Consider the following 19,779-nt stretch of genomic DNA (forward strand, 5'->3'; position numbering starts at 1 on the left):
AGCTAAGTTTGGGGGGGTAATTAAATGCTGTTATCTCAGTCAGGTAACGAAAGTACATGAGAACTGCACCAGGCATACCTGGGGTGAGGAGTCAAAACCGCCATCTGGCATGGCTGGGCAGCAGAGCCTGGACAAAGGTAGACAGCAGGGGACCTATCTCTAGTGGGAGTACATTCCTGGTGACCCTGTCCGAGGTCCGATACGCCACTGTCCCTCTCTGAAGGCATTATGAAAAGGAAGCTTTTGTCAAGAGGTGGCTGATGGCGCAGGGGCAGCCGCGAAGTCTGAGGCAGCTTTTGCTGAAGCCACAGAGGACAGCAGCACAACTGAAGAACTCCAGTGAGGACCTCCCATCACTACCACAAGGTTAAGTGGTGGATCCTCCAGAGCAGGCCAGGCAGCTCTTCCCTTACAGGCTGGAGAGGGACCTGCCTGAACGCTGCTAGTCCAGATAACAAAGTGGGGGTACAGCAGAGAAGGAAAGTGGCTATTTCAGGAGCACACTCCTTGATTGGATGCTCTTCCCGTGAGCGGAGGACTGAGTTTAAGACTTTTGCCAAGACACCCGGGGGTTGGGAGTCTTAATACATACACCGTTGATTATTGGCTTTCCCAAGTTTATTCTGTGTCCACTTTTTCCCCCCTCCTCCCCAGATAATTGTCTTTGTTTCATGCACTGACTCAGAGCTTGTGAGCGGGGAGGTATCAGCTACCACGGATTCCCAAGAGGATATTTAGTTTTCCCCCAGATTTCTGGGTGGGGACTAGAGACAAAAGTTATCTGAAGGAACCCCTAGATAGTTTGAACCTGGCCCTTTTGGCTGAGACTCCACCACCTGGCAAGGTGGGGGGTTGTTGCCATCAGAAATGTTCACATTATTCAGTGTGGTTAGAGGAGACGGGCAAACCTGCCTCCCTCTTCTCGATTAAGTCAGTATAGAACAATTTCTCCTCGCCCCAATACCATGCGCTGGAGCAGACCACAGATTTCAGGCAGCTGTCCAATTCAGAGTTGTAAGCTATGAGCAAGTCCAGGAGAACCAAGCTGCAGTGCAGCATAAATACCACCCATTCCCCTGACAAAAATCTCAAATCTGATATTCTGCTCAGTCAGCCTACACCCCCTCCTCTGCAGTGAAATGCTCTGTCAGCTCTTCTAACTCCCCTCCCCCCTTCGAAACACAGGCTGGTGAAATATTCTCTTTTCTTTGAGTTCCTTCTCCCCAGCTCCAACAACTTCCAGGATTGAAAAAGATCCCCCGAGAAATGACCGGGAGAAGTATTTTAAACAGGGATAGGCAATTAATATTCTGTGCAGATGCCTACACTGTTGTCTGTCTATACTGGGCTCCACATCCTTGTTTTTCCATAAAATTAAGTTTTGTTCTCATCTTTGTACAAAAATGCAATTTTTAAAACAATATTAGTAACTCCACTCTTTGTAGTTTGCTTTTCAGATGCAAAGTGTGATTTGCCGATGCTCCACAGGGCTCTATGGACTCTGGTTTCTCCACAGTCGTTGAGATGTAGAAGGTGCTCATTAAAACAAAACCCCACCTCTTTGGCAGTCTCCATTTGTCAGGTTCTGTTGCTCAGAAGTCTCAGGGAAATAAATTACTGTTTCTTCACACAAAGCGTGAACTGGCAACACTAATTCTTTTGTCTTTTTGCTAGTACTCTACATAGTGTTTTATGTTCCATTTCTTTTGATGTTATTTTCCTACTTTTAATTTTAATGAGGATTTTTCTATCAGCCTGCTCCTCTCCTTTTCCTAGCTCAAACTTTGAGCTGCCTCTCTCTTATTGCTGATTTCCTGTGTCACACTATCTTCTATAATGGACTGCAGACCACAGGCCTCTCTTTATATACACCTGAGCCTTACCAGCAAGGTTGGGGGAGTGGGAGAAGAGAAGAGAGCACACAAAAAGCCACCACACACCGACACAGTATGTGTGCTAATTTAAAATCGCAGATCTTCAGCTCTCCTTGGTAGGAGTCATGCAGGGCTCTTTGTTCTGTTGCTCCATGAACACTGAATAAGATTTCATTTTTGCCTAATTCAGTGTGCATCTTTAACCTCTTCACCAGCCTCTCAAGTCCTCTAAATACCACAGGACTAATTCCATAGCACAGTTTGGATTCGGCTTTCGTACATCTGTATTTGAAGATCCACGTCACCATTGCTGCACTGGGCTCAGTCTCTCGACTAAGTTATTATCCGACAAACTCGGATTCTTTTTCCAGCCGGGAACATTTAAGGCTAAAACTAGAACCAAGATGGCTTGTGGCTCTAGGAGTGTGCTACTTGCAAGCATGCAGTGACTACAACAATAATGCAGAGTTACAGGATAAAGAATCACTACAATGGCGTAATAGTGGCAGTGATTACTTGGTAACACAAGCAGGCAAGAACACATCATGTCAGTGCTCTGGGTGTCGTTCTGGCTCTACATGCAGAACTTGATCCATTTCAAGGGCATGGTGCAAATCTTTCAAGGACACTTTTAAAGGCCAGGAGTAGGGATTTGGAGATGGGAAGCAAAAGCTTTACAGCCCCTTAATTCTGTGATCTTGCATAGTGCTGGCTGAGCATGTCCTCCATGAAATCACTGAGGGTTTGAGAAAACAAACAAACAATCTCAGCACTGAGCCATTGGTCCATGCAAGTGTTATTTCAAAGTAAGTGTATTGCAACAGGCCTCACGCATTGGTATTGGGCTGGATCCTGGAGCAGATTAGGCCCTTTTTCGCAGAGAACTCTTCGGCACACGTATCAAGCAAACGTGTTTCTCTAATGCTAGTTTATTTTTTCCCCTTCCTTGTGGATTCTGAATTGACCTTTACTTGAAAGCAAACAACTTGAGTCTAGTTCTGCTCTCGGTTATACCAGGGCAACCCAACCAACCTGGTTGCGGCTGCTCCTGCATCACAGAGAGCAGAATTTTGCACCTAGAATTTCAGCTCTCAGGCATGAAAACTGATGAAGGGTGGGTGCAAGCCACAGAGTTCAGACAAAGACCTAGACCCAAGCTTCCACAAATTCCAAATTTTCAGACTTCATGCAGGGCCATCTCTGTTCTTCACCATGCCTTCCCACTAGTCACTTAACTACCTTTGAAGACTCTAGCTAGTAGCTCTTATTCCTTTAAAAGGCAAACAAAAAAATTTAAAAAAAAATGAAACATCATAAAACGCCCTCTATTACCAGAATACTGCACTCGGTACCTGCGGCAAACACACCCCAGCATGCCCCCTCCTATTGCAGCACCTCAGTTTCTCCCACCTTCTTTGGGCTCACTCCAGCCATAGGAGGGAGCTAGCCCTCCAGGCACATCACTTTACAGCATCTAACCCCTTCTGGGAGCTTCATGTCCTTTATTGAAGTCCAATGAAAATATACACACACACAGACCCAAATTTCAGCCTGGCTAGGCAAAGCTGGCTGCCTCTTCCTCACAAGAGCCCCTCATTTACTACAGTTTGTCCCCACGCTTGTCTCAGGCTCCCCTCCTTCAACATCCCCACTGTCCAGAGACTGGCATGCTCCTCCCCTCGCTCAGGACTCAGACAGGTTACAGCTCCTCAAGTCACCAGTCAGGTTGGCAGCTCACCCCTGGAGTAGCCTGTCTGCTCTGCTTCCTCCTTCTCAGGCTACTTACCAGACCCTCTCCCAGGTTTTGCTTCCCCTGACTCGGCTCACCCAGCTCTTATGGAAAAGCAGCTAGCCCTGCTCTCCCCCAGCTGGGCTTCATTTCTAATCAGTCCAGCCCCACCTCCAGGTGGAAGCAGGCAGGTTAATTGATCTCTTAAGCCCATAACAACCCTTTCATACCATGTGTGAAGGGACCACCACATCACAGAAATGGTAATGCTGCCTACCTGGAAGCTCTGCCTACGTGGTTTTTAGCACCAGACTTTCCATAGGCTACCTCTTCAGTCTTCCAGGCAGGAAGAGGGTCATCCCAACTTTCATGCTGGTTTCTAAAGCTCTCTCTGCAGTGCCTTCACCAAGCCCCTCTTTATACTTGACAACTGCTCAGCTCAGCTGGAAACAGAGGCTCAAGTAGCTTCTGTGAAATACCATGTGCCTAACACAGCATCCTTAGACTTGCCTCTCCTAGCACTTCCCAGAACATCCCTATCCATTTTCCTGTTTCTGTGACACACCATCTTCCTCCACCCCTTACCGCATGTCTGCTCATTCACAGAATAGTCTATTTCTCTCCACCCACTTCCAGCCTCAGAGATCTGGACAGATAAGGTCATCTGAGAGCCAAAGTTCATTTTAAGTGAGGATGGGTGAGAGAGTCATTCAGTGCCAACAGGCATTGACCTCAGGGGGAGTTTCATACTAGTAAGAGATTAATAGGAACAGCAGGATGTAACCTTACGGGGGGGACCTTTTTAATATCCACCTCTCAATCTCCTCCAACCCTGCCTCTACTCTCACCACACACACACATCCCACCCACTCCTACCTTCCTAACACTCTCCTCTGCCTGCTGTGTGAATGTCCTTCACTAGTTAAAAGTTAGGAGTCCCCGCTAGCTCAAGGCCAAGATGTGTTTATGTTGAATGCCCATTTTGAGACCGGTTTGCTCAGCATTTTCTGAAAAATTAGAGCCCCTGGGCGCCCAAAATCATGTTAGAAAACCTCAGCTCAAGACTCCATTTCTCAGCCCAGATGGATTCTTTCCAATTCCCCTGCCCTCAGGATTCATGAATACAATTCATGGATGCTTCAGGCCCAGTTCTTCCACCACAGGAGAAGAGTTACACCCCCCACACAATCAGTCTCACCACATTCACTTGGATTTTTAACTCTTGAGCAATGCTGGCCCTGACCCTACACTCGATATTTGTCTTGCAATTAATCATGCTGCCATTAAAAGGCTGCTGCTTGTCCATGACTAGAGCTGTGGTTTGTGACAGCCTGAAGAGGTTCTTTACCTTAGTTACACTGTAAGTGTCTTTAAAAAATAAAATGAATTGAATGAGACAATGTAGTCATAACTGTGTTCCTATATAGGAACAAGTGCTGTTAACATTTCTAATTTACCTCAGGCATAAAATTTAACAGCAAAGGTCAAATTTAAACCATTTCTCCGGAACACTAAAAATAGACCATGACAGCTCTCTAGGATCTCCCATCCCTTAACCTACCACATGTGACATCGGTGTGAAATACAGCTCATGCCTCTTTCAGAACATGGCTACTTACTTGTATGAACACACCAGGAAGCATGAAACCCCATGTACAAGTCAGGATTCACATTTATTTTTGTTTGTTTTTTTACATTAAATTGATGTTCCTTAGGGCAGTAGAAAAGCCTATGTAGAATAGATGAGATTTCCGTAGGTGTTTTGAGTGTGCCAAGACTATAGGATCAGGGCACCTAAGTCTGTTCCTGGGGCCTCTCTGTTAGGTGACACTAGGATGGTAGCAGAGGCTGGGATGGCAGGATTGAGCTCATACTGACTAAGTGCTGAGCACGCCAGCCCCAAGCATGCAATTGCTCACGTGCTTAATATTAAGCACATGCTTAAGTAGTTTGCTGGATCAGAATCAGCATCTGGCAGAATCAAGCCCTATTGGAGTAGCACACCAATGAGAATTAGTGTCCATCTGTATTCAGCAGCCTTATGAGAAGTCACCTCTTATATTCGTTATAGCTAAGTCCCGTCTCTTCTCTACCTTGAGGAACACTACAAGCCCTGAGTGACTCCACTTCCGCATTGTGCCCCTTTAGCTAAGGATGAAGTACAGAAAGATTTGCAGTGCATTGTACTTCCTGCCTCTGCCACTCAATTTGCATTTGAAATCTGTGGTAAGATTAATAATTATTCACACAGGACGACTCCGGGGATTAGCAATCAGCTAAGGAACGTGTCACTTCTCCATGGCTAGTGTGAATCGTTGCAAATGAATAGCACTGTAGTTTGCTGAGCTAATGTTTGTTGCTGCCACCCCGAATGCTCCCTTGATATCTTTTAGTGTTTCTTCCTCACATTTGGAGAGGGGAAGCCTTTCTGAAGCAAAGAGGAACAATAAGACACATTTTACTCTATCAACGTGGGTTGAGGCCTGGCCTATGAATTTTCAGAGACCTGAACAAAAGCTAATTTGGATTTTAACTGGAGGGGTGGGGGAAAGAAGGGAGACAGTTGCCATGTTTGAAAGCAGCTTGCCAACTACCAGTGTTGCAAAAACCCCTTTAAAAAAAAAAATCAGCTGGGAAGACATGCATCTAAGGCAGCATAACTGCTTAAGTAGCTCTTCGGAAATGATCAAAGCTAGGGTAGCTCTTGTATCTTGAAGGTCGTCCTCCTAGTGCCTGATTCAGAGTCCATTCATGCCATTGGTCTTTCCATTGACTCGCATGGGCTTTGGATCATGCCCCGGGTTCTGAGAAGAGCGGGTGGACACACTGGTCACATGCTAATGACTCCTTTGCAGAACGATGCTGATCTTCAGACCAAAGGGATATTGTGCATGACACTTTATGAAAGAAGAGCGATGGGGGAAGGGAAGAAGCAAAATAAGGGAGCAGGAAGGAGTTAGGCAGAGAGATTCCTTTACCCAACTGCCCCCAGGGGTTTGTTATGAAACAAGTGCATTCCTAGTTGAGAGAGGTTTGAGGGAATGCTGTCCAGTCCTGCAGGCCCTAACTCAAGCAAATAACTCCTTTGGCTTTAGGAGGGCTCCTCATAGGAACAAGGGCTATTCACGTGAGCCAGGGCTTGCTGGATTGTGCCTTGATGCTTTTAAGAACCCAGGTAATAAGAACAGCCGCGCAACTGCAAAGAGTAGATGTGGTTTTAGTCATCCTAAAGCATCAACAATAAAAACCTACAGGATGAGCAAAACTGTTGGATTATACTCCACAAGGAAAGCCCTGAGGGTGTTGATGGGACAGTGTTGTGACTTGATGGCTGTCTATTACAGTCTGCATTTTCAGCAATGACTGAAAATCATGAAAAAAGATTAACACTCCCAATACTTAAGGACTTCAGTGTTCCTGGCATGACAATACTAATGTTAACATGTCTGCCCATTATAGGCCCTTGCTAGAATATCTTAGGAAAGTCTCAGGCAATAGCCCTTAGCAGTTCTTCTGAACATGTCAGCAAAACTAATAAAAGAAACCAACCCACCTTGTGTTGCAACTAGACACAGTGCTGAGAGCTCATCATACAGATCAGGCTCCATTCACTTCAGTAAGAAATTAAAATGTGATCAAAGTTTGCCATTATGGCATTTAGGTCTCCGAATTCAACTCCTCGCTCCCCAGTTCTGCTCTTCTCCACTTGCTTCCAGACCCTGTAGCACTTGAAGCTGCAGAAAAGCAGCTAATTGGGGTGGTAGTGGGGGACATATTAATCACTTCCAATGGCTGTGACATTGATTAGACTCCACTGAGCTCCATAAAGAACTACTGTTCTGTCATGTATTCATTTAATTTTCCAGCAAACTGTAACCCTTTTCCCCAGCTGTCACAAGTTAGAGACGTGCTCGTCCTGTGTCACCGCTTTTAAATTTGACCCCAACCATTTTATAGACATTCAAACTGAAGTATGAGATTGTGGGAGGAACATTATGTTTATACGTCAAGCACTCCTGGTTTACTAGGTCAACAAAACGCACCTATTAATTTACAGCTTTGTGTTCAGAGTGGAAGCTATTCATATTCTACATACATTTGCTGCTGCAAAATGTGGCTTAATCAATACAGTACCTCAGGCAACATGAAATACTGTAAGCAACGTAAAAGGAGGATTTTCAGACCCAGAGATTTTAAGACCACTTATGGGATTTAACTGCTTGGCAGGTCAAAGGTATTTAGAAACTAGTCTCACCCTCAACATGGTGTGGCTAAGAGCTAGTTTACATTAGAAGAGTTCCTGGTATAACTATGTCAGTTTGGGGATGTGACTTATACCATATAACTAGACTGGTAAGAAGCCCTAGTGTGGAGGTAGTTACACTGGATAAAGTCACCTCATACTGGTATATCTTATTTCAGAATAGAAATTACCAGTATAACTGCATTCACCGGGGCGGGGGCGGGATAGGTGAAACAGCAAGACTGTTTAATGTAGACAAGCTCTTGGAGAATCATCCTAGAAAAATGGACTTCCTACGCCCCAAGAGCCACCTATGGGCTATATGCTGCACTCATACTAGCCTATCTCCCCCTACAGGAGCAGAGGAGTTCTGCTCAAGATGACTGTCTGTGTGACTTCGTGGGAGGCAGGAGAGAAAGAAAAGGTATCCAGATAAGCGGTCTTAGACTTTAGTGTTTTCATGGCCTGGCCTTTTTGAAAGCCCACAGCTTTGGCCTAGCTTGGTCCCCTTGAAGCCAGTGAGCCACTGAAGCCATCAACTTCAACAGGAGCAGAGGTAGGCCCACGCCAAGCACTTTTGAAAATCCTACCCATGGCCTAATGTTCTCTCTGCTAGAATTTCAGAAACAAAAGGGAGCAGAATTTTCACATTAAAGGGACAAATCCAGGGTCAAGTCTCTGGTCTGGAACAGAATCTTCCACATCCACGGCCAATCTCTTACCTCCCAGTTGAGAGAGGGACAGGGTGTCTCCAGAATCCTTCCAAATGAAAACTGTTGAAATCGATGCGTCTCCATGAAACATTTCATTTTTAATGAGACAACATATTTCAATTAAACAATTTGTCAAAAAGATTCCGACCAGCCTCCAGGCCCGCCGCATGCAGAGTCCCCTACACGTGCCTTGGAGGAACACGTCCCTCTAGTCTCCTTCACAGCCCCCAAACTGCCCTCTCCCCTGAAGGGAGGAATATCAGGAAATACCATCACAAGAGAGTTTCCCCCATCTCCCTCTCATTGACGTTGCCACAGAAAAATATAACCTGGCCCTTGGTCTTGATGCAAACAAGGCCTCCAGAGACTTCTGTGGACATTTCACCTGTGGCAATCAATGCTTAGTAAAACACTGGAGGTGAATCCCTGACACCACTGGGGTCAAAGAAAAGATTTCCATCAATTTCAATGGGGCCAGGATTTCTCAGTCAGTTCTTAAAGAAAGTGACAGTCTATTTTTTAAATGGACCAGCCTGAAAAGCAAGTGCCATCCAACTGCTTCCTTGTATCACGGTACAGACAATTCACAGGCTTACTTTCCTTCACAGCTCTACAAAAGACTTCCTGATAAACAGCTTAATGTAAAGTCACAGTGTCCGAGGAGGGCTTAGAAACAATACCGGGTATGGTTGCTCTTAAAGCCTGTTTTATAGCAGTTCATGATTTAGCATCCCTTGATATTTTCAAATTTCAGCTTCAGTTTGAAGTGAAATTACTCAGAGCTCAAATGTACTAGAGTGTGAGTAAATCCCATACATTATAGATGCTCTATTTGTACTACACTCAGTAATGCCCAGCTCAGCAGTAATTATGTGCTGTTCACATGGAGTTTTGTACTCAGGACGGGTTTAGCTAAGTCTTCCCTGAACAGACTGTATTGTTCGTGAACCACCTTTTCTATGTCCACATGTGACATGCACCAGCAAATAGACATGGAGGAGAAAAGGGGGTTTAGCAACAATATGCTCCATTTGGGCCAGATGTACCTAAGCTCTTCTCAAGGGCACAGGCAAAAGGATGTTCCTACAGGGCTGTCCCTGGATCTGATCCCACTTTCTTTAGGTCATTGGGCATTTTAGGCTGGAATTTTTACTGGAGCTGTCACAAGCACTTGCATGAGCGTCAGGAAAGAAGAAGATTCACCCAGTAGCTTGCTGGAATCAGACTAAGGGTATGTCTACACTACCTGCCGGATCAGAGGGCAGCAATCGATCCAGTGGGGGAAATCGATTTATCATGTCTAGTCTAGACGCAATAAATTGACCCCGAGCGCACTCCCGTTGACTCCTGTACTCCAGCTCGACGAGAGGCGCAGGCGGAGTTGACGGGGGAGCAGCAGCAGTCGACTCACCATGGTGAAGTCGATCTAAGTACGACAACTTCAGCCACGTTATTCATGTAGCTGAAGTTGCGTAGCTTAGATCGAGCCCCCCACCCCTAGTGTAGACCAGGGCTAAGGGTGTGCCTACACTGTAAGTGAAGGAGTGATTGTAGCACAGATAGGCATACCTGGGCTAGCTTTCATCTAGCCAACACAAGTAACAGCAGCAGCATAGACATGGCAGCTCAGGCTTCAGCCCAGGCTAGCAACCATAGTACAAATCCCCAGGGTCTCAGCACGCTTGTACTCCGGTTGCAAGCATATGCTGAAGCCTGTGCTGCCAAGTCTACGCTACTATTACCACCCATGCTTGCTAGATTAAAGCAAAGGCTGGTGAACCTATCGTTAGAATATAGATATTCAGGCCTGTCTGTAAAGGCCTATCATTAAGAATTTAGGTGTATTCTTATCACTTAGCTAGTTACGGGGGGTATAAAAACAAAGAATCAAAAAAATCGCAGTCTGACTCTGTATGGGCCTTCTCTCATTATGCCAGTCCGTGCTTTGGCTGAGCAAAAACAGAAGCAGAAGGGGCAGTCATAAGCTGGGAAGCGGATGGTCACAACCTCGCTTTCCCAACCAGTCACACTGAAATAAGGTAATTTTAGGCTGCTAGGAAGGCAATCCAATCTAACACCTCCAGATAAAGAAACAGAACTTACGATGTTTAAAGAAAAAACTTAGTCTGAGAGCTTTGTCTGGCAAGAACTCACTTATCAATGGTTGTGAAACCTTCATTTCTTTATTGTTTTGTCTTTATGGTCCCCACTCTTCTATTGTTAATCTGTATGGTCTCTGTCTGGTTCTTTAATTGCTGTGTCTGCTGTATAATTAATTTTGCTAGGGGTAAGTTAATTAGGGTAGTGGGTGAGGGATAGCTCAGTGGTTTGAGCATTGGCCTGCTAAACCTAGGGTTGTGCATTCAATCCTTAAGGGGGCCATTTAGGGAACTGGGGTAAAAATCTGTCTGGGGATTGGTCCTGCTTTGAGCAGGGGGTTGGACTAGATGACCTCCTGAGATCCCTTCCAACCCTGAGATTCTATGATATAATTGGTTAGAGAATTATGTTACAGTATGTTAGGATTGGTTAGTTAACTATCAGTAAAATGATTGGTTAAGGTATAGCTAAGAATATTACTATATAAACGGGGGTCAAACAGGAAGTAGGAAAATTGGAATCATGCCTGCTGGAAATTAACCCCAATAATTGTCTGCACTTCAGACTTCTGGTCTTTTGCTGCTCGCTGTCTGTGTGACAAGACCCAGGGAAGTAGGAGGGTGAAGGGAAAGCCCTCTAACACCTCCAATCACACCTTTGCTTGCAGAGTGGACGTTCCTAAAGAGCCATGTCCTGGCATTAAACCACTGGCCACGCTAAAGCAGCGTACGGGACTTGGCTAAAATTCTTTCCCCGACAGCCTGGGCTGCAGCAGCCGCACTATCCTTACCCTCTTTGGCTCTTGTGCCACCGCCCCACCCTCACCCACTCCTTCTTGCTTCTTTTTATGGGTGCACAATGCCTGCACTCTACATTATGAGTACGACTGCCCCTCATATACGAGGGATGTTCCTTGTGCCGCTTCCCCCACCCGCCCTCTCAAGTATTGGCACATTCAAACCAGGATTTCTAAGCCCAGATGAGATGGAACCTTGTTCACTGCCTTGCCAAGACCCTTGTTCAGAGCTACAGTGCCGCAGCGCAGAGTCAAGCCGCTCTTGTTCCGCTGCACACAATAAGATAACCTGCTGCCGGAAGCTTTCACTGGAATATACCTGGAGACTTCTAGTGTGTGCATGCACAGACACCACACCCAACCCCCAAGAGCAAAGCGTTTGTGCTGAACAGCCAACTACAGCGTCAGAGGAGCCAATATTTTTGCATTGATGGAATACTTAAATGAAGGAGCACTTTCACTCCAGAGCTAATTAGTTGGAGGAGTTCCTCAGGAAGGTTACATGCAGGGCCAGCTCCAGGCACCAGCCCAGCCAGCAGGCGTTTGGGGCGGCCAACGGAGAGGGGCGGCATGTCCGGCTCTTTGGTGGCAATTTGGCGGCAGGTCCCTCAATCCCTCTCAAAGTGAAGGACCAGCTGCCGAATTGCCACTGAAGACTGAAGCGGCAGCAGTAGAGCTCCTGCAGATCGTGGCTTTTTTTTTTTTTTTTTTGGGCACAGCTTGGGGCGGCAAGAACCCTGGATCCAGCCCTGGTTACATGTACCGGCCAGATTTCTTCCTCCCACTAAGTGCCAATTGCTAACAGTTTGGTGAAGTCACGGTCCTCCGAAGTTACCAAATAATCTGTGAAAATCCAAATGGTTCCACCAAATAGTCACACTAAAGCATCAGCAGTAACTGTGTAATACAAAGTGAAATCCCTGTGCAATAGAAATAGAAATCACTGGCTGGGATGATTTAGTTGGGGATTGGTCCTGCTTTGAGCAGGGGATGGGACCTCCTGAGGTCCCTTCCAACCCTGATATTCTAGGATTCTATGAATTTCCAGAGATCAGTCTTGGTGCACCTACCAATGCCCATCTCAGATTACAGCCCATCCACCCAGCATTAGGGCAGAGTCAGAAGGAGTGGGACCTAATCAATCCCATTTTAAATGTGGGGTTTGGGTGGGAGCAGAGATGAGTCTTGGGAACGAGAAATATAACAGCCATTTTCAAATGACAGCAGGAGGAGAGACTGCAGGTAAAATCCTGGATTCCTTTGATTTACTGTACCCAGAGAGACCTTTGGGCCCAGCCCTGCACTACTGTTTGGCATCATGCATCCCTGGGCCCATCACAAGGGCAGCATTTTGCACAAATGCAAGTAACTCCACATGATTCAAGGCAAAGGAGAATGAGGCTGCTCACCCTCATCTATGCTCACTTACAGCCCACACCTTCAAGGCAGAATTAAAGTTCTGGGCTTCTGCCCACCCACATCTACAAATCTGCCCCCAGCTGAAGGGGAGGAGCCACCAGACCCTGCCTCACAGCCAACTCAGATGGTGCATGGGGCAGGGGACCAGGGAGGCTCACAGGACAGAGGCTGAATGGTAAGGTCCCAAGGGCTGGGCTGAGGAGCAGGCGGGGAGCACCCTTCTGCAGGATCCATTCAAGAAAAATGCAAGAGGTGGGCAGTAGGACTGCCCTCACCTCCTGAAGCCCGTGATGGGGGACATGAGGGAGAGAGAGCCCCATGCACCAGCGGAGTGCCACAGGGTTCCCCCAGCCCCCCCCCCCAATCGTGATCCAGGAGGTCTCCAATCCTGGTGGCACCAGCCTCTGGTGCACCAAGGGGGATTCTACCACCTGCATACTGAGGTGGGGGTTGTATAGCAGAGGCTATGCAGGAGGTTCTCCCCCTCAGTGGCTACCTGGTCACCAAGACTAGCTCCCAGGCTCTGAGGAAGTCAAGGTGCTGCAGCGGCAGGAGCAAGCCCAGACACATCAGAACAACGTTACCATACAAGAACAGTGATAGGTCTCCACATGCTACCTGCTCTGCCTTTCTGGAAATAGACCAGGAAGGCTAAAGGGGCGCGCGCGCACACACGCACGCACACACACCCTTATTTAAAGGCGTTCTTTAGCTGCTGGCTTAGACCACCAATAACAGCTAGAAAGGATCTCACTTGGAGTGTAGGGTTGGTCTCTGCTTGCTCATTTGTACATGACAGTCTCACTTTCTCCTTAATGAGAGCTAGGTTCAGGCTGCAGCCTGGTGACAGGGAGGGACTCAGAGGAGCAGAGAAATCAGGATAGAGACTACGGCTCCTCCTGTGCACAGAGAAGCCAGTCTGGAAGGGGAGGAGATAGGAGATAAGTAAAGCTCCCAAGGAGTTACTCCTACCCAGGACTCTGCTGATTTTCTATCCACTAGCATCCCACCAGGGACCTTCCAGTTCTGAAGAGGTAGAAAAATGCAGAAGAGAGACTATTTTTGTTCACTTATAAGCAACTTCTCACTGTTTCCTCAACCTCTCCTCAGCCAGACACTTGTTTTATGCAGGTTTAGCTCAGTCAGATTAGATAGCCCAAAATCTAGATAATACCTCAAACCTCAGCACCCCCAAGCTTCCCCCCAGCTAACTTTGGAGGAGAACTTGACTCATTTCAAGCCAGCATCTTCCCAACTTCACCCCCTGCCTCAGGTCTGGCATTAGCCAAATTAGTGACACCAGTCAGCAAGAGCCTTCTCCCAGGCTTAGCTGATCCTATAGTTCCTGCCTCAGTTCTGCTCAGCCCACCTACTAGATCCTCTCAAGAGAGATGCCCCTCCCTACTTTCTTTATGTCCAGGTAGGGAAACAAGGTTTCAAGGTTAAGGTGTTCCAAGAAGATACTGCTAGCCTATTACACCCACATTTTATCATTGCTTATAAATTAAAGTCCCTTTCAAAGTGCTTATAGTGACAGTGCTCCTGTGAACACACGTGCAGGGCCTGAGCCAAAGCCAATTGACTTCAATGGGAGCCATTTCCGGGGTGTCTTTATTGTCCTTTCCTCTCTCTCCTTCACCCTTAGAGCATTGTCTTGCATTTCAGTGAGTTCAGACCGAGCAGTCGATTTCCAGGGAACGAAGGCTCAGAGCCGAGAAGGAAAGCCACAGCATAACACACACACTGCATTCCACTCACTCATACAGAGGAATTCCCTGCATCTTAAAAAATTAAGAAGCTCAGAGCAAATGGGACAATTTGATGCTGCAAAGCAGGACTGAAAGAATGAGCTCCCCTTAAAAAGCATTTTTTCCTAGACGTTGTAACATGAGGTATCAGTTTTGGCCCAGTGAACACTTGTTAGGTTAACCCGTGCAATACACAGATTTTATGTTCCATGATTTACCTTTTGAAACACACTGATTTCCAGGCTCTCTATTGGCCAGGTATCCTACTGTACATCACCAAATGGGATCCCGATTGGAAGCGTCGATACTGACAGGCCCCACTAGCTACATGCACACAGGGCCCGAGGCAAAGCCTATTGAATTCAATGGGAGTCTTTTCAATGACTTCAACAGGCTTCGGATTAGGCCCAATGAAGACACAGAAGCACTGACAGGTGTTAGTCCACCTGATTAGTGATTTTGGGTGCCCCAATTTCTTAAAGGGGCTGATTTCCAGAAGGTTGGGGGGAGGGGGTTCAACATTCTGAAAGCCAGGCCCCTTTAAGGTGTTTCCAATAGCACTTCCCCTCCCCCCCAAAAAATACTGCTCACTTTTGAAAACCCTGGCTGAGTCTTCTTTGCCTGTTAAGCACAATCATGGTGCTAAATCACTAGCCTCTCACTCGTGATTTAGGCTCCCCTTGGAGAGATGAAAGTTCTTAAGTGTTTCTGTCGCTAAGGGGCCTGATCCTGAAAGGTACCGTGCACCTGCAGCTCCCATACCTAGCAGGATCAGACCCTTTGCTGTTATAACTAACCGGGGGAGGGGGAGTCTTTTAAGCCACCCACCCACTGGTCCATCTCGACTCCATGAGACGGAAGAAGGAACTGATCTGTGTGGTTACCGGCAGCAGCCTTTAAAGCACAGCTCAAGCCCCACAGCCCTTCTTGGAGGATTCAGAAGGAAGTGGGAGGACTGTCATTAACCCAGAATAGAAAACACAGGCGTTGAGCAGAGACACTGTTTTTTTTATTGAAAGAAGGGTGCTCTAGAGGGATAGCCATGTGCTACGTGGGGCAGGGATCTATATATAGAGGAGATGCCAGGAGATTCCCCACCCTCCTGTTTCCTCGAATGTTCAATAACTTCCCAGCCGGTGAACGTTTTCCTCTCTGGGGTTTGCATCAGCGTTTCACGAACATATTGCCACGCACTATTTACCTTGGGCAGCAGCTTCCAGGCTTGTGGTGCCTGCCGCTACTGAAGTCATTAGGGATACAGTAATGGACCGGGGCCCTGAGCCAAAGCCCATTGAAGTCAATGCAAAAATTCATTGACTACAGTGGTGCTGGATCAGGCCCCAGATGAACATCTCTAGAGGAGATGGTAAAAATGACTCCAATATAACACAGGCACATACCCTCTGCCCCATATGTAATACACACATTCATAACATCCCACATGAAACATACAGTCTATTTTCTTGGCGCTGTTCTTACAAAGGAAAAATGGGCGGGGCGGAAATAAGGAACAAGGGGGGAAATCCAGCCTAATAGAGGTGCCTTTTTCCAGACACTTTCCCCCTCTCTCAGCCTCAGACAGACTTTAGAACAAACTTTGCTGAGAGCCCACCTCCAGTCATGCCCCTAATCAATAGCAGAAATCACTGCTCGTCAGTCCTCAGAGCAGCAGATTTATTGGCAGCATCAGTGACCCATTTACTAACTTCACTGTTCAACTCGCCCCCCTTTTGGGGTAGTGGGGGGAGGATAAAGAGCGTGAGGGGGAGAGAAAAGATCAGTGTGGGTCACAGGAGAGCAGGTCACACGTGTCCGCAAGGGGGGGTATTTTTGAGCGGGGGGGGGGAGGAGAGAACTTTTCCTCTCTTTTTGGAAAGGTTTAGCTCAGCATTAATAGCCTCTTCAGCCGGGGGGGGGGGGATAGTCCCTCCCTTAAGCGAGGGAGGCAAGCCAGTGCCATTATCCTGTGGAGGGAGAGGTGTCTTTACAATTAAAAAGCTTCTAAAGCAGTTTTGCAGCGGCGGGGGGGATTTGTGTGACCCCCTTAGAAACCAAACGGCCGCCTGCTCAGAAAGTTTGCAACGTCTCGCTAAGGCGCGGGGAACCGTCCCACCCAACCCAAACCCCACGCAGTTGTGGGGCGCCCGGGGAAGCCCGCAGCCGCGCCCGCAGCTCACCTGGTCCTGCGCCGCACACCCCGGGGGTGGGCAGGGAGCTCACCGGCACCGCTCCATGCTCCGCGGGCGTGTGCGCCCCTTCTAACCATCCAGCGCCGCTCCGGGCGCCCCCCCTCGGGAGACCCTGCCTGCCATCCCCACACCGGCTGGGCGGGGGGCGGCTTCCTTCCCCCGCCGGGGCAAGGGCAGGCGCGGCTGAAGGACTCCCCCCAGGCGGGGCGAATTCCTGGACTTGCAGCTGCCTTGGTTTCACTCCGATCACCTGGGCGGCCTCCGCCGCGGCTCGTGACAGGCTCCTGGCGCCGGAGCAGCGGAGTTCGGAGCGCGTCCAACAGGCGCCTTCTCCCCCCGACGGCCGCAGAGCTTCCCCTTCGGAGCGAGGGAGCCGGGGTGGGGGGGCTGCTTCCCAGGCTGTTGGTTCCCTAGTTAAGCTAGGGCAGGAGGACGCAGGGCTGGGGGGTTACATGGGGCAGCCTCTTAACTGCCCCGCTAGAGTGCCCGGACTTGCCTGGAGAAGCCAATGCGCCAGGGCAGAGCTCTCCTGGGTGGCTCTGTTCTCCTCACATTCCTGTATCCTCGCTGAGAGCTACTGGCTGTGCCCTCTCTCCAGCCAGCCTCCTTCCAAGGGGAGGATGAAGAAACCAAGCCACCCCGCCTTGGCTGGGCTGCCCCCTTTGATCTGGGAGTTCAGGTGAGGCGAGCGAGGCGTCCAGCCCAGAAATCCCGGCTTTAAACTGCTCTCCCCCCATTTCCCCCAGCAAAAAAATGTCATTTCACTTACTTACTTACCTTTCAGGGTTAGGAAAGTGCGAGGCTGCAGCGCCGTCTAGCGGCCCAGGGAGAGATCGCCCGCTTCTGGACCTGGAGTCAGGCTCAGCTGAGGTCGCTTCCTTCCCCCAGTGGGAGCCATGTAATCTTGCAAGCCTGCTCTTCACTCAGCGTTAAAGCCCTCGCGTGTTAAATACACACCGGAATGGCCGCAGTGTTTCCCTTTTTGGCGGAGGGGAGCAGCCCCTCTCTCCCGTGCAATGGTTAGAAAGCCAGGGGCTTCCCTCAGGTCTGGCAGGGCCACTGGCTTTGGGTTGTTCATTTCAGGATGAGCCTCCCTAGCCTTCAAACCCAGTAGGGCGACCAGACAGCAAGTATGAAAAATCGGGAGGGGGGTGGGGGTAATAGGAGCCTATATAAGAAAAAGATCCAAAAATCAGGACTGTCCCTATAAAATCGGGACATCTGGTCACCCTACCACAAAGCAGCTGAGGGTAACTCACTGGGGCGGACTGGAGCCTGACACGTGTCTGGACAGAGCAGGGCTTGGAGGGATCAGAAGCAGCGGATGGTCACAGATGACCGTGGGAAGAGTGGGTGAGTAGCATCTGAGAAGCTGACAGGTGCAGAGCTGATTAATGCATTGAACAGGAGTGCTCCTTTCCTGGGTCAGCGCCTGGGTTCATTCCAGCATCCCGAGGTGGTTTCATCATATCCGCTTGTTTCTTTCCTGCCTGAATCAGTCTTTTTTTCCTCCCCCATCGTGAGCGTGGGACACATGCGAATGGGGAGCGAAAGCCTTCTACACTGATGTGTATGACTAAACCCTGAGTTTGTACACCTGTGATTTTTTATAATATTATTTTAATTATTGTTTGAAGTAAAACTAGAGGAAATGTGAACCTACAAATTAGGTGTTTACTGAAAACAAGTGGTTCTGCAGGCCCATGTTTTTGATGGAGCATAGAGTCATGAAATAAACAGATGAAGACTTTTTCCATCGCATTAATGTCCTTACCTCCTCCTCCCCCAATGATTTTAAGCAGGATTTAAGGACTGAAGTGGGAAAGGGGAAATTGCCATAATGGAGCTAAACTTTCAGAGACAAGGCAGGTGAGGTAATATCTCTTATTGGACCAACTTCTGCTGGAGAGAGAGACAAGCTTTGGAGCTTACCTGGAGCTCTTCTTCAGGTCTGGGAAATGTACGAGACAGTCACAGTTAAATACAAGGTGTTTGAATGGTCCCTTGAAATATGCATTAACTACCTATGCTAAGCAATCTGTTCCAGCTTGTATTTAGCTGTGACACGAAGTATGTTTCCCAGACCTGAAGAAAAGCTCCGTGTAAGCGCCATAGCTTGTCTCTCTCACCAACAGATGTTGGTCCAGTAGAAGATATTACCTCACCCACCTTGTCTCTCTAATAGCCTGGGGCCAACATGGCTACAACAACCCTGCGCTAAACTTTCAGTGTCACATCTCAGCAATAATTCGGGCTGGGTTCAGCTAGAAAGGCAGTTGGACATAAAATGGGGTAGATGTTTCCAAGCGGGTGGGAAGGAAATATTCTGATCTCTACGTGAAGCAAGCTTGACCTTTCCCACCCAGCCTCAGCTCCTGGGCTTCCTATCGCTATCACTTCCTATTGCATAAGGGGCTTGCAACAAGGTTTTTTTTTGTTTAAATTCTAACAACTCTTGAAACAAACACCAGGAGCTGAGGATGACGGTGTCATTTAGTGAATGCAGGTCATGCTGGGCACCTTCCCCTAGCTGCCATCCTACCTGGCCAGGTGTAACATGGAGTCAGAGACCTGGTTCAGAAAGTAACTGATGGAAGAACAGAGTTTATACATAGGGAAGGATTAATAAGAAGCTCCCTTAAATGGATAGATGATAAGGAAGGAAACCATTATTAAACCCTGTCAGGGAATCAGTCAGCCAGCTGAAGAGAAAACGTGCTGCTTCTGCTAGCAGCTTCCTAATGCTGGAGTCTTTGCTGGCTGGGCCTGCTGTCTCCCAGTTTGGGCTAGTCCTGCCTGCAGTGCAGTGCAGGACATCACTGAAGTCAATGGCCAAAGTCCCATTGCATCCAATGGGAGCAGCATCCGTCCCGTGGCTTTTAAGGCACTAACTTCAGAGGGTCCCCCTGCATTGGAACAATCAGTCTCAGGGTCCTGTGACTCCCAGGGCCCAATCCTGCAGCCCCTA

General features: G+C 48.1%; 1 protein-coding gene across 5 annotated transcripts in view; it reads right to left on the bottom strand.

Annotated features, from left to right (window-relative positions):
• Positions 1–17,705, bottom strand: part of IL1RAPL2 (interleukin 1 receptor accessory protein like 2) — a 548,931-nt gene extending 531,226 nt beyond the window's left edge. For 3 of the 5 annotated variants that reach the window (XM_045029383.1, XM_045029382.1, XM_045029378.1), the window contains exon 1: positions 16,800–17,157. The gene's annotated coding sequence lies outside the window, so the exon portion shown is untranslated. Of the gene's footprint in view, positions 1–14,840; positions 14,942–16,799; positions 17,158–17,588 lie in introns of those variants that run through there. The other 2 variants (XM_045029380.1, XM_045029381.1) reach the window with 2 other exon arrangements.
• Between the last annotated feature and the right edge of the window lie 2,074 nt (positions 17,706–19,779).

The sequence above is a fragment of the Mauremys mutica genome, chromosome 9 (genome assembly GCF_020497125.1).
Source record: "Mauremys mutica isolate MM-2020 ecotype Southern chromosome 9, ASM2049712v1, whole genome shotgun sequence".
Classification (NCBI taxonomy): domain Eukaryota; kingdom Metazoa; phylum Chordata; order Testudines; family Geoemydidae; genus Mauremys; species Mauremys mutica.